General features: G+C 44.7%; 1 pseudogene; it reads right to left on the bottom strand.

Moving 5' to 3' along the window:
* Positions 1 to 2634: 2634 nt before the first annotated feature.
* Positions 2635 to 16084, bottom strand: part of LOC115118924 (conserved oligomeric Golgi complex subunit 3-like) — a 35895-nt pseudogene continuing 22445 nt past the window's right edge.

Below are 16084 nucleotides of genomic sequence, written 5' to 3'. Positions count from 1 at the left end.
CCAGGTCAGGGCTGGAGTAACACTGCTGTCTGGCCAGGTCAGGTCAGGCCTGGAGTAACACTGCTGTCTGGCCAGGTCTGGGCTGGAGTAACACTGCTGTCTGGCCAGGTTAGGGTTGGAGTAACACTGCTGTCTGGCCAGGTCAGGGCTGGAGTAACACTGCTGTCTGGCCAGGTCAGGTCAAGGCTAGAGTAACACTGCTGTCTGGCCAGGTCAGGGCTGGAGTAACACTGTTGTCTGGCCAGGTCAGGGCTGGAGTAACACTGCTGTCTGGTCAGGTCAGGTCAGGGCTGGAGTAACATTGCTGTCTGGCCAGGTCAGGGCTGGAGTAACACTTCTGTCTGGCCAGGTCAGGGCTGGAGTAACACTGCTGTCTGGTCAGGTCAGGTCTAGAGTAACACTGCTGTCTGGCCAGGTCAGGGCTGGAGTAACACTGCTGTCTGGCCAGGTCAGGGCTGGAGTAACACTGCTGTCTGGCCAGGTCAGGGCTGGAGTAACACTGCTGTCTGGCCAGGTCAGGGCTGGAGTAACACTGCTGTCTAGCCAGGTCAGGGCTGGAGTAACATTGCTGTCTGGCCAGGTCAGGGCTGGAGTAACACTGCTGTCTGGCCAGGTCAGGGTTGGAGTAACACTGCTGTCTAGCCAGGTCAGGGATGGAGTAACACTGCTGTCTGGCCAGGTCAGGTCAGGGCTGGAGTAACACTGTTGTCTGGTTAGGTCAGGGCTGGAGTAACACTGCTGTCTGGCCAGGTCAGGGCTGGAGTAAAACTGCTGTCTAGCCAGGTCAGGGCTGGAGTAACATTGCTGTCTGGCCAGGTCAGGGCTGGAGTAACACTGCTTTCTGGCCAGGTCAGGGCTGGAGTAACACTGCTGTCTGGCCAGGTCAGGTCAGGCCTGGAGTAACACTGCTGTCTGGCCAGGTCAGGGCTGGAGTAACACTGCTGTCTGGCCAGGTCAGGTCAGGCCTGGAGTAACACTGCTGTCTGGCCAGGTCTGGGCTGGAGTAACACTGCTGTCTGGCCAGGTTAGGGTTGGAGTAACACTGCTGTCTGGCCAGGTCAGGGCTGGAGTAACACTGCTGTCTGGCCAGGTCAGGTCAAGGCTAGAGTAACACTGCTGTCTGGCCAGGTCAGGGCTGGAGTAACACTGTTGTCTGGCCAGGTCAGGGCTGGAGTAACACTGCTGTCTGGTCAGGTCAGGTCAGGGCTGGAGTAACATTGCTGTCTGGCCAGGTCAGGGCTGGAGTAACATTGCTGTCTGGCCAGGTCAGGGCTGGAGTAACACTGCTGTCTGGCCAGGTCAGGGCTGGAGTAACACTGCTGTCTGGCCAGGCCAGGGCTGGAGTAACACTGCTGTCTGTCCAGGTCAGGGCTGGAGTAACACTGCTGTCTGGCCAGGTCAGGTCAAGGCTAGAGTAACACTGCTGTCTGGCCAGGTCAGGTCAGGGCTGGAGTAACACTGCTGTCTGGCCAGGTCAGGGCTGGAGTAACACTGCTGTCTGGCCAGGTCAGGGCTGGAGTAACACTGCTGTCTAGCCAGGTCAGGGCTGGAGTAACATTGCTGTCTGGCCAGGTCAAGGCTGGAGTAACACTGCTGTCTGGCCAGGTCAAGGCTAGAGTAACACTGCTGTCTGGCCAGGTCAGATCAGGGCTGGAGTAACACTGCTGTCTGGCCAGGTCAGGGCTGGAGTAACACTGCTGTCTGGCCAGGTCAGGTCAGGAGTAACACTGCTGTCTGGCCAGGTCAGGTCGGGGCTGGAGTAACACTGCTGTCTGGCCAGGTCAGGGCTGGAGTAACACTGCTATCTGGCCAAGTCAGTGCTGGAGTAACACTGCTGTCTGGCCAGGTCAGGGCTGGAGTAACACTGCTATCTGGCCAGGTCATGTCAGGGCTGGAGTAACACTGCTGTTTGGCCAGGTAGGGCTGGAGTAACACTGCTGTCTGGCCAGGTCAGGGCTGGAGTAACACTGCTGTCTGGCCAGGTCAGGGCTGGAGTAACACTGCTGTCTGGCCAGGTCAAGGCTGGAGTAACACTGCTGTCTAGCCAGGTCAGGGCTGGAGTAACATTGCTGTCTGGCCAGGTCAAGGCTGGAGTAACACTGCTGTCTGGCCAGGTCAGGTCAGGGCTGGAGTAACACTGCTGTCTGGCCAGGTCTGGGCTGGAGTAACACTGCTGTCTGGCCAGGTTAGGGCTGGAGTAACACTGCTGTCTGGCCAGGTCAGGGCTGGAGTAACACTGCTGTCTGGCCAGGTCAGGTCAAGGCTAGAGTAACACTGCTGTCTGGCCAGGTCAGGGCTGGAGTAACACTGCTGTCTGGCCAGGTCAGGGCTGGAGTAACACTGCTGTCAGGTCAGGGCTGGAGTAACATTGCTGTCTGGCCAGGTCAGGGCTGGAGTAACACTGCTGTCTGGCCAGGTCAGGGCTGGAGTAACACTGCTGTCTGGCCAGGTCAGGGCTGGAGTAACACTGCTGTCTAGCCAGGTCAGGGCTGCAGTAACATTGCTGTCTGGCCAGGTCAGGGCTGGAGTAACACTGCTGTCTGGTCAGGCCAGGTCAGGTCAGGTCTAGAGTAACACTGCTGTCAGGCCAGGTCAGGTCAGAGCTCGTCATCTTCTATGGACCAGCCCTTCAGGCTACTTATTCACAGACAACAGCAGGTTAATCTGGAGAGAACGAGAACAGAAACACAGATCTAACAACATCCAGCATGACTCAATGTCACTCCAGACGCCACTACACACAGTAAAAAATATATTGTGATCCCAATTGGATAACCTGAATAAAAGAAAGTTGATTAAATACACTTGTAAAAAGACCTTGAGATCCAACAGCCATCCCCAGTGCGAGAGTGATGAACCTTGTAATACCATGCCCTTGGTTCTGATTTTGTAGTGTAGCCAGTACAAGACTTGCCTGTTCCATAGAAGAGCAAGCGATGATCTGAAGGTCCTCTCCACTGTATCCCTCCTGAATCACGGTGTGCAGTCTCTGAAAGCCCTGCTGGATGTTGTTCTGTTGGAGAAAACAGCACGCTAGCCAGAGAGCTGCTGGAGAGAAATTACACCCTCACCGGTCCCCTTTGTATCCTAGTTGCCATGTCAACGCCATTGTTGTGCACTTAGATTCACTTAGATTAGCACTTAGCCGTACACAAAGAGCCACAATAATTACTGAACAATGATTTCTCTTTAACAAGCAAGATCGAGGCTGAAAATGGTAACTGAGCATTGCTCAGCCTCAGCGACCTGCTGAAAACGTCTATTAGTTTTGTAGGAGTGTACCAAAACCATCATGAGATCCCAAACAGGGTTAGCCTGGCTCCAAATCTGTTTGTGCTGTATTGTCATTTTTTGTCAGGAAAGCACAAACCGATTTGGGACCAGGCTAGTACAGGGTTGTTAAAAGGAGAATGAGAGTTTCAATTCCTCCAGCGTGTAACAGACACCCACCCAAACAGGCTTGAAGAGGATAAACTCTGTGTCTCCGTTGGCCCGGTACAAGGACATGCTTTGTAACGTGCTTGGCAGCTTGCTCTTCATCACCCGGAAGGTAGGCATCACTATGTCGTTGATCTTGGCTAAAAGGGGAGGCACAGAAAGTCATTTTCCAGTTCCATGCCTTCCTTCCACCACATGATTTAGAGGTTCCACTGAAATATGATGCTACTGTTTCTTACCCGGCTGTTATCCAAGGTTGTTGAGAGAGGTTGTGGGTGGGACCTCCTTGGATCACCATGGTTTTCAGTGCGGACACCTGAAACAACACGAAGTCCATCACCCTCACACAAGGACAACATGAGTAATCTCACACCTGCCAACCTTGAAGAATTTTGATGAGTACCACTTCAGTGCAGCGGTGGAACCCCCCGCACATTGTTCAAATCATAGGGAAATGCACATTTGTTGCCTAATAAGGATGTTGGCAGAATGCTGCCAGGGTAGGAATGGTAGGCTATAGACTGTTAGGAGTACTTGGTAATTGGCTGCTCTTCATTAGCTAACTAGAAATGTGTTTAAATGCACAATCAGGGCTGTCCGTAGGAGTTTCTAACAAGGTGATGCTGATGTATGCCTAAGGCTGGGTAGGGGGATGTCTGGAGGGGTGTCAGCCAACTTCCCCCTCAGAATGTAACTATTTGTTTTTAAAAACCTATAACTGCTGTTTCCTGAAACCTACTGCAGAGTCTTAAATTATATCAAACAAAGTAGCCAACACAGAAGTCAGGTGTTTGATCGTTAATAAAATTGAGGTTGACACTTTTAATGACACTTTTACATTTTCTAGGTGAAATTTGGGGAGGGGGGGGGGGGGGGTAATGATCATTGTAATTAATAGGTGTCTTTATGTGGATAGTCTAGTGAAAATGTAAACTGTTTTAATTGTATCGTAGTCTAGCATACTGTGAACTGTTTGGAATATGAAACAAGTGAACTAGGCCTATATGAGTTTGTATCAGATCACCATCCCTCACCTCATCCATCAAGTTAGGTCTGACTACTAGGCTACCAATCATTCAACATGCCTTGTTTTCATTGGTGAACTGCCTTATGACAGCATGAGCAACCTACTGTTAATTAACATACAGTACAGCTTACAGTGCATTCAGAAAGTACATACATCCCTTGACTTTACTTTTTCCACATTGTATTGCTTCACAATGTGGAATTAAAATTGTATTTAATTGGCATGTTTGTCAACAAGCTACACAAAATACTTGAATGTCAAAGTGAAAGAAAAATTCAATTTTTTTATTTTTATTAATGGAAAATAAAACATATCTGTTGATTAAATAAGTATTCAACCCCCTGAGTTAATACATGTTAGAATTACAGATGTGAGTCTTTCTGGATATGTCTCTATGAGCCACGCAAACCTGGATTGTACAATATTAGCCCATTATTCTTTTACAATTTCTCAAAGCTCTGTCAAGTTGATCATTGCTAGACAGCCATTTTCAAGTCTTGCTATAGAGTTACAAGACGATTTAGGTTATTGCGTTTTAGGTTATTGTCCTGCTGAAAGGTGGATTTGTCTCCCAGTTTCTGGTGGAAAGCAGACTGAACCAGGTTTTCCTCTATAATTTTGCATTTGCTTGGCTCTATTCAATTTATTTTTATTTAAAAAAAACTCCCTAGTCCTTGACGATGAAAGGCATACCCATAACATGATGCAGCCACCACCATGCTTGAAAACATGAGGAGTGGTACTCAGTGATGAGCTGTGTTGGATTTGCCTAAAACATAATGCTTCGTAATCAGGACAAAAAGTTAATTTCTTAGCCACATTTTTTGCCGTTTTACTTTAGTGCCTAATAGCAAATAGGATGCATGTTTTGGAATATTTTTATTATGTAAAGGCTTCATTCTTTTGACTCAGTCATTTAGGTTATTATTGTGGAGTAACTAAACTCATGAATACCTTACTGCAAATAGCCTATATGTCATGACATTAGATACACATTGAACAAAATAAAGTCATGCCTTGTATCTGGCTACCAACTTGTGCCAGAACTCTATTTCCACAAGGGGGAAATGCATGTATCAATCAATAGACTATGAAATGGCTTACTTCACCATTGCTTTAAAAAAACTCAGCAAAAAATAAAAGTCCCTTTTACAAGACTCTCTTTCAAAGATAAATCGTAAAAATCCAAATAACTTCACAGATCTTCGTTGTAAAGACTTTAAACACTGTTTCCCATGCTTGTTCAGTGAACCATAAACAATTAATGAACATGCACCTGTGGAACGGTTGTTAAGACACTAACAGCTTACAGACGGTAGGCAATTAAAGGTCTCAGTTATGAAAACTTAGGACACTAAAGAGGCCTTTCTACTGACTCGGAAAAACACCAAAAGAAAGATGCCCAGGGTCCCTGCTCATCTGTGTGAACGTGCCTTAGGCATGCTGCAAGGAGGCATGAGGACTGCAGATGTGGCCAGGGCAATACATTGCACTGTCTGTACTGTTAGACGCCTAACACAGTGCTACAGGGAGACAGGACGGACAGCTGATCGTCCTCGCAGTGGCAGACCACGTGTAACAACACCTGCACAGGATCGGTACATCCGAACATCACACCTGCGGGGCAGGTACAGGATGGTAACAACAACAACTGCCTGAGTTACACCAGGAACGCACAATCCCTCCATCAGTGCTCAGACTGGCCGCAATAGGCTGAGAGAGGCTTGTAGGCCTGTTGTAAGGCAGGCCTGTTTGTAAGGCAGGTCCTCACCAGACATCACCGGCAACAACGCCATCTATGGGCACAAACCCACCGTCGCTGGACCAGACGGGACTGGCAAAAAGTGCTCTTCACTGACGAGTCGCGGTTTTGTCTCACTAGCGGTGAGTCGGATTCACGTTTTTCTTCTAAGGAATGAGCGTTACACCGAGGCCTGTACTCTGGAGTGGGATCGATTTGGAGGTGGAGGGTCAGTCTGGGGTGGTGTGTCACAGCATCATCGGACTGACCTTGTAGTCATTGCAGGCAATGACAAGGAGATCCCACCCACAGGCAATCTCAAAGCTGTGCATTACAGGGAAGATATCCTCCTCCCTCATGTGGTACCCTTTCTGCAGGCTCATCCTGACATGACCCTCCAGCATGACAATGCCACCAGCCATACTGCTTGTTCTGTGCGTGATTTCCTGCAAGACAGGAATGTCAGTGTTCTGTCGTGGCCAACGAAGAGCCTGGATCTCAATCCCATTGAGCACATCTGGGACCTGTTGGATCGGAGGGTGATGGCTAGGGCCATTCCCCCCAGGAATGTCTGGGAACTTGCAGATGCCTTGGTGGAAGAGTGGGGTAACATCTCACAGCAAGAACTGGCAAATCTGGTGCAGTCCATGAGGAGGAGATGCACTGCAGTACTTAATGCAGCTGTTGTCCACACCAGATACTGACTGTTACTCTTGAACCCCCTTTGTTCAGGGACACACATTATTCAATTTCTGTTAGTCACATGTCTGTGGAACTTGTTCAGTTTGTCTCAGTTGTTGAATGTTCATACAAATATTTACACGTGAGAGGACGTTTCTTTTTTTGCAGAGTTTACAATGTAGTTGATCTAACCTCAGGTTTCTCTATTCACAGCCATTTAAAAAGATGCACTGTGCAGAAATCCATAACCCAAAATATTTTATTTTCAGCTGGTGTACAAAACCGAACGTAAAAGACGCAAAAACTAAACTTAAGGCCGGGAAGCATAGAAATTGCGCACACAGAACAGATCTACTGCTTCTTAGACTTGCCTTCAATGGGAATGACAATCTACATTCCTATGTGGATTTGGTCGGGTCGCCCAAAATGTGACATATTGCAGCTTTAACTCTAAGTGTTTTAAAGTCACCACTGGCCTCATGCTGAAATCCCCAAGTAGTTTCCTTCCTCTCCGGCAACTGAGTTAGGAGGATGCCTGTATCTTTGTAGTGACTGGTTGTATTGATACACCATCCAAAGTGTACAGTGCAGTCGGAAAGTATTCAGACCCCTTGTCTATTACCACATTTTATTATGTTACAGCCTTATTCTAAAATTGATTAAATTAAAACAATCCTCAATCTACACACAATACCCCATAATGACAAAGCGAGAACAGGTTTAGAAATTTTAGTAAATTTCTACATTTTTTAAAACAGAAATACCTTATTTACATAAACATTCAGACCAACTGCTATGAGACTCGAAATTGAGTGCAGGTCATCCTGTTTCCATTGATCATCCTTGAGATGTTTCTACAACTTCATTGGGTGTTCACCTGTGGTAAATTCAATTGATGACATAATTTGGAAAGGCCCACACCAGTCTGTATAAGGTCCCACAGTTGACAGCGCATGTCAGAGAAAAAAACAAGCCATGAGTTTGAAGAATTTGTCCATAGAGCTCCAAGACAGGATTGTGTCGAGGCATAGATCTGGAAGTTTACCAAAACATTTCTGCAGCATTGAAGGTCCCCAAGAACACAGTGTAGCACTCCACCAATCAGGCCTGTATGGTAGAGTGGCCAGACGGAAGCCGCTCCTCAGCCCGCTTGGAGTTTGCCAAAAGGCACCTAAAGACTCTCAGACCATGAGAAACAAGATTCTCTGGTCTGATGAAACCAAGATTGAACTCTTTAGCCTGAATGCCAAGCGTCACTTCTGGAGGAAACCTGGCACCATCCCTACGGTGAAGCATGGTGGTGGCAGCATCATGCTGTGAGGATGTTTTTCAGCGGCAGGGACTGGGAGACCAGTCAGGATTAATGGAGCAATGTACAGAGAGATCATTGATGAAAACCTGCTCCAGAGCGCTCAGGATCTCAGACTGGGGCAAAGGTTCTCCTTCCAACAGGACAACGACCCTAAGTACACATCCAAGACAACGCAGGAGTGGCTTGTCCTTGAATGTCCTTGAGTGGCACAGCCAGAGTCCGGACTTGAACCCAATCGAACATCTCTGGAGAGACCTGAAAAACATACCTGACAGAGCTTGAGAGAATCTGCGGAGAAGAATAGGAGAAACTCCCCAAATACAAGTGCCAAGCTTGTAGTGTCATACCCATAAAGACTCGAGGCTGTAAAGCTTCAACAAAGTACTGAGTAAAGGGTCTGAATACTTAAGTAAATGTGATATATTTTTATAAATTAGCAAAACATTCTTAAAACCTGTTTTTGCTTTGTCATTATGGGGTATTGTGATGTCATTATGGGGTATTGTGATGTCATTATGGGGTATTGTGTGAAGATTGATGAGGGAAAATAACAATTTCATCTATTTTAGAATAAGGCTGTAACGTAACAAAATGTGGAAAAGGACAAGGGGTCTGAATACTTTCCGAATGCACTGTAAATAATAATTTCACTATGCTCAAAGGGATATATATATATATTATTTTCATCTACCAATAGTTGCCTTTCTTTGTGAGGCATTGAAAAACATCCCTGGTCTTTATCATTGAATATGTGCTTGAAATTCACTGCTTGAATGAGGGACCTAACAGACAATTCTACGCGTGGGGTAGTCATTCAACAATCATGTTCAACACTATTATTTCAAACAGAGTTAGTCCATGCAGATTATCTGACTTGTTAAGCACATTCTTACTGCTGAAGTTATTTAGGCTTGCAATAACAGAGGGATTGAATACTTGACTCAAGACATTTCAGCTTTAGATTTTTTATTAACTTCTAGAAACATAATTCCACTTTGACATTATGGGGTATTGTGTGTAGGCAAGTGACACAAAATCTAAATCTAATCAATTTTAAATTCAAGCTGTGTGAATACTTTATGAAGGCACTTTCTTTCAAGAGGACAGATCAAGAAGTGATTAATTAACATAATCCTACTAATGTTTTAACAGTCTAAAGCATGAAACACACAGAGAATCTCACTGCTGATAGACTGGTACTCATCACAGCGTGAGGCCCTTCCTTCTCTTGCAAGAACAAAAAGTGGTACCTGCTGCGTACCAACCCGGTAGCGACGATCGCAATGCTCATCATTGGCCAACAACTTGACTTTGAGCCAATCAGAGAGTACGAACCCTCCCGTGTGAGAAGCACATTTTTTTTATAAATGAGGGCATTTTCTCCATACATCCGCAGATGAGCCAGTCACACTTCATATGCATTGGTAGCTAGCTAAGTGCGCAAACGCAATGCACACAACACTAAATACTTCCTCCAAACTAGCTAACCAGTGACCTTTCCCCTACACCCAAAATAGTAATTAAAACAGAAGTGGATGGCAGAGAATATGTCTACCGTTTACCCTCACTTCCTGGACAGAACAGAGCCTGAGATATACAGTTTACCCTCACTTCCTGGACAGAACAGAGCCTGAGATATACAGTTTACCCTCACTCCCTGGTCAGAACAGAGCCTGAGATATACAGTTTACCCTCACTTCCTGGTCAGAACAGAGCCTGAGATATACAGTTTACCCTCACTCCCTGGTCAGAACAGAGCCTGAGATATACAGTTTACCCTCACTTCCTGGATAGAACAGAGCCTGAGATATACAGTTTACCCTCACTTCCTGGACAGAACAGAGCCTGAGATATACAGTTTACCCTCACTTCCTGGATAGAACAGAGCCTGAGATATACAGTTTACCCTCACTTCCTGGACAGAACAGAGCCTGAGATATACAGTTTACCCTCACTTCCTGGATAGAACAGAGCCTGAGATATACAGTTTACCCTCACTTCCTGAACAGAACAGAGCCTGAGATATACTGTTTACCCTCACTTCCTGGACAGAGCCTGAGATATACAGTTTATAGAGCACAGGGCTGCGGGCCAGAAGGTTGGTGGTTCATAGACCACCCTGGACAAGAGTAGGGTTGGAAAGATCTCCTTTATAGTAAAAGCATAGCATGAATCTATCATCATGTTTGCAGGTCTGAAAAAAAATAATGGCCTTTTATAAAAATGTTATGCATTTCTTCGTAATTTTACACATTAGTAGAATCTTTTTTAATAATACCACACAAATTACAGGCTAAGAATGGACAGAGAGATAGGCCTATGTGTTTATCTGACAGACTAAGAATGGACAGATAGATAGGCCTATGTGTTTATCTGACAGGCTAAGAATGGACAGAGAGCTAGGCCTATGTGTTTATCTGACAGGCTAAGAATGGACAGATAGATAGGCCTATGTGTTTATCTGACAGGCTAAGAATGGACAGAGAGATAGGCCTATGTGTTCATCTGACAGGCTAAGAATGGACAGAGAGATAGGCCTATGTGTTTATCTGACAGGCTAAGAATGGACAGAGAGATAGGCCTATGTGTTCATCTGACAGGCTAAGAATGGACAGAGAGATAGGCCTATGTGTTTATCTGACAGGCTAAGAATGGACAGAGAGATAGGCCTATGTGTTCATCTGACAGGCTAAGAATGGACAGAGAGATAGGCCTATGTGTTTATCTGACAGGCTAAGAAGGTGTAGAAGCACGGTGGCTAGGAAAAACTCCCTAGAAAGGCTGGAACCTAGAAAGAAACCTAGAGAGGAACCAGGCTCTGAGGGGTGACCAGTCCTCTTCTGGCTGTGCCGGGTGGGAGATTATAAGAGTACACGGCCATTAAGGCCAGATTGTTCTTCAAGATGTTCAAACGGTCATAGATGACCAACAGGGTGAAATAATAAATCACAGTGGATATACGTAGCTGGTTTGTAGCATAATGCATCACCGATCAAAGCGCTGTTATAAATTACTTGATGTCATTCAAATCGGTTTTATTTTCTTCAAAATCTTGCTAACAAAAGGGTAGACCTGCATTTAAAAAAAAAAAAATCTTTAATAAAATGAAGGCCTAAGGCCTCTCTCAATTCGAGTCTTGGTTTTAACATAACAGCCCTTCACTGACACGGAGGGAGGCTTTTTAAAGAGTGCATGGTGGGAGGAGGAATTGACTGACAAATCTATGGATATAGCAGTCTAAAGCCTAATTTCATCAGTCAAACAGAAATTGGCTCCAACACAAAGCCCCTTTTGGTGTTTAGTAAAGTCTAATTAAAATGAAGGCGGTTCAAATGAATGTCTTCTGGAATTTGCCTACTTTCAGCACCATGTTCTGTCCATTTGTGATTGGTTGTGCCCCGGCTGCTGCTTCAAGTAAATGACTAGACTCTGGCTTATTCACAATAATATCAATAACTCTGATAAATACATCATGGGAAAGAAACACATCGTTTGTATTAAAATCAAATCATAGCAAGCTATCAAAGTTGACCTCCTGTCCTCCTTCTCAAACTGAACAGAACATAGGCTGTACGCTAATCTGCGCAGAAGACACAGAATTTGGGGGAATAGACCTAATGCATTTCTTCTTTGACTCCTGAACCGCCAACGTACAGTAGGCCCTACATAGCACAGCCATTGGTTAGGCAGCACACAACGTTTTTGATCGGCAAGAGCAGAGCAGGCTGGCGCTCAGGGTTGGAATATCCATTGCAGTGTGTAATGCAGCCTAGTTTTATTTACACCATCCATCTTAGAAATATAACTTTGCTCTGCGCTTCACCAATCACGCGCTTCGTAGCCTATAGCCTATAAATCATTTGATTGAGACCACACTAAATAGCCAAAGGCGCACTTGATATTTCGTGCCCAGCAGAGAATCAGAGATGGGGGCGGCATCGATATACACTGAGTGTACAATTATTATTATAGTTTGTAAAAAAAAATGTAACCTTCATTTAACTAGGCAGGTCAGTTAACAACAAATTCGTATTTACAATGACGGCCTACCCCGACCACACCTGGACGACGCTGGGCCAATTGTGCACCGCCCTGTGGTACTCCCAATCACGGCCGGATGTGATACAGCCTGGATTCCAACCAGGGAGACGCCTCTTGCACTGAACTGCACTGCCTTAGACCGCAGCGCCACTCGGGAGCGCAACTGCTCTTTCCATGACATAGACTGACCAGGTGAATCCAGGTGAAAGCTATGATCCCTTATTAATGTCACTTGTTAAATCCACTTCAAATCAGTGTAGATGAAGGGGAGGAGACGGGTTAAAGAAGGATTTTTAAGTTGTGAGACAATTGAGACATGTATTGTATATGTGTGCCATTCAGAGGGTGAATGGGCAAGACAAAATATTGAAGTGCCTTTGAATGGGGTATGGTACTGTAGTAGGTGCCGGTTTGTGTCGAAAACTACAACACTGCTGGGTTTCAAGCTTAACAGTTTTGTGTGTGTATCAAGAATGGTCCACCACCTAAAGGACATCCCGCCAACTTGACACAACTATGGGAATATCGGCCAGAATCCCTGTGGAACACTTTCGACACCTTGTAGAGTCCAGTTGTCTGTAACAATTGTTACAGACATATTATTTCACTGTATCACAATTCCAGTGGTTCAGAAGTTTACATACACTAAGTTGACTGTGCCTTTAAACAGCTTGGAACATTTCAGAAAATGATGTCATGGCTTTAGAAGCTCCTGATAGGCTAATTGACATAATTTGAGTCAATTGGCGGTGTACCTGTGGATGTATTTCAAGGCCTATCTTCAAACTCAGTGTTCTTTGCTTGACATCATGGGAACATCAAAAGAAATCAGCCCAGACCGCAGAATATTTTTTTGTAGACCTCCACAAGTCTGGTTCAACGCCCGAAGGTACCACGTTCATCTGTACAAACACTAGTACGCAAGTATTTAAAACATTTGTTTATTTTTTATTTATCCGTTATTTTACCAGGTAAGTTGACTGAGAACACGTTCTCATTTAAAGCAACGACCTGGGGAATAGTTACAGGGGAGAGGAGGGGGATGAATGAGCCAATTGTAAACTGGGGATTATTAGGTGACCGTGATGGTTTGAGGGCCAGATTGGGAATTTAGCCAGGGCACCGGGGTTAACACCCCTACTCTTACGATAAGTGCCATGGGATCTTTAATGACCTCAGAGAGTCAGGACACCCGTTTAACGTCCCATCCGAAAGATGGCACCCTACACAGGGCAGTGTCCCCAATCACTGACACGGAGGGAGGCTATTTAAACACCATGTGACCACGCAGCCTTCATACCGCTCAGGAAGGAGACACGTTCTGTCTCCTAGAGATGAACGTACTTTGGTGTGAAAAGTGCAAATCAATCCAAGAACAACAGCAAAGGACCTTGTGAAGATGCTGGAGGAAACAGGAACAAAAGTATCTATATCCACAGTAAAACGAGTCCTATATCGACATAAAGACCGCTCAGCAAGGAAGAAGCCACTGCTCCAAAACCGCCATAAAAAGCCAGACTACGGTTTGCATCTGCACATGGGGACAAAGATCGTACTTTTTGGAGAAATGTCCTCTGGTCTGATGAAACAAAAATAGAACTGTTTGGCCATAATGACCATCGTTATGTTTGGAGGAAAAGGGGGGATGCTTGGCAGGCTGAAGAACACCATCCCAACCGTGAAGCATGGGGGTGGAAGCATCATGTTGTGCAGTCAGAGCCCCAGGCTACATCTGCCTGTCCTCTCCTCGGTCCGACTTACACCTTACCTTGGTGGGGGTCTACGTCCTTCTCCCAGTCAATGTAGTGTTCTTTTATCTCAGGTGATCCCTAAGGTCCAACAGAGACAGAGAGACAGAGTTTAGTTACTATTACAGGGCATTGGCCGATTAATTGGGGCCGATTTAAAGTTTTCATAACAATCGGTAATCAGCATTTTTGGCCGCCGAATATGGCGCTCCATTGCACTCCACGAGGAGACTGCGTGGCAGGCTGACCACCTGTTACGCGAGTGCAGCAAGGAGCCAAGATAAGTTGCTAGCTAGCATTAAACTTATCCAGCAACTTATCTTATGAAAAAACAATCAAACTACACATGGTTGATGATATTACTAGTTTAACTAGCTTGTCCTGCGTTGCAAATAATCAACGTGGTGCCTTTTATTTTATCATCGAATCACAGCCTACTTCGCCAAACGGGTGAGGATTTAACAAGCGCATTCGCAAAAAAAACACTGTCGTTGCACCAATGTACCGAACCATAAACATCAATGCCTTTCTTAAAATCAATACACAAGTATATTTTTTAAACCTGCGTATTTAGCCCGTAAGCAATATTAACTAGGGAAATTGTGTCACTTCTTTTGCGTTCTGTGCAAACAGAGCCAGGGTATATGCAGCAGTTTGGGCCGCCTGGCTTGTTGAAAACTACGTAAAGACCATTTCTTCCTAACAAAGACCGTAATTAATTTGCCAGAATTTTACATAATTATGACATAACATTGAAGGTTGTGCAATGTAACAGCAATATTTAGACTTATGGATGCCACCTGCTCGATAAAATACGGAACGGTTCCGTATTTCACTAAACATTTTGTTTTCGAAACGATAGTTTCCAACAGCTCTTCACAATGCTTGATAGGCTTGACATCAAGCCTATCAACTCCCGAGATTAAGCTGGCAATACTATAGTGCCTATAAGAACTTCCTATAGTCAAAGGAAAAATGAAATACAAATGGTATAGAGAGAAATAGTCCTAACAATTCCTATAATAACTACAACTGGGAATATAGAAGACTCATGTTAAAGGGAACCAGCAGCTTTCATATGTTATGTTCTGAACAAGGAACTTAAACGTTAGCTTTCTTACATGGCACATATTGCACTTTTACTTTCTTCTCCCACACTGTGTTTTTGCATTACTTAAACCAAATTGAACATGTTTCATTATTTATTTGAGACCAAATAGATTTTTATTTATGTATTATATTATTAAAAGTTAGTTAGTTACTAGTAACTGGTATTGCAGATGAGGTCCAACAGAGATAGGTTAGTTAGTTTAGTAACTAACTAACCTATCTCTGTACATAGTACATAGTAATATAGTAATATAGATGAGGTCCAAAGAGAGGTTAGTTAGTTACTAGTACTGTAGATGAGGTCCAAAGATAGGTTAGTTACTAGTACATAGTACTGTAGATGAGGTCCAGAGAGAGGTTAGTTTCTAGTACATAGTACTATAGATTAGGTCCAGAGAGAGGTTAGTTAGTTACTACTACTGTAGATGAGGTCTAGAGAGAGGTTAGTTACTAGTACATAGTACTATAGATTCGGTCCAGAGAGAGGTTAGTTAGTTACTAGTACATAGAACTGTAGATTAGGTCCAGAGAGAGGTTAGTTAGTTCGTTAGTTAGTTAGTTAGTTACTAGTACATAGACTGTAGATTAGGTCCAGAGAGAGGTTAGTTAGTTACTACTACTGTAGATGAGGTCTAGAGAGAGGTTAGTTACTAGTACATAGTACTATAGATTCGGTCCAGAGAGAGGTTAGTTAGTTACTAGTACATAGAACTGTAGATTAGGTCCAGAGAGAGGTTAGTTAGTTCGTTAGTTAGTTAGTTCGTTACTAGTACATAGACTGTAGATTAGGTCCAGAGAGAGGTTAGTTAGTTACTACTACTGTAGATGAGGTCTAGAGAGAGGTTAGTTACTAGTACGTAGTACTGTAGATTAGGTCCAGAGAGAGATTAGTTAGTTCGTTAGTTAGTTAGTTAGTTACTAGTACATAGACTGTAGATTAGGTCCAGAGAGAGGTTAGTTAGTTACTAGTACTGTAGATTAGGTCC

This window comes from Oncorhynchus nerka, linkage group LG3 (genome assembly GCF_034236695.1).
Source record: "Oncorhynchus nerka isolate Pitt River linkage group LG3, Oner_Uvic_2.0, whole genome shotgun sequence".
Lineage (NCBI taxonomy): Eukaryota > Metazoa > Chordata > Actinopteri > Salmoniformes > Salmonidae > Oncorhynchus > Oncorhynchus nerka.
Note: the sequence above shows the minus strand (reverse complement) of the source record. Positions and strands in the feature narration are given on the sequence as shown.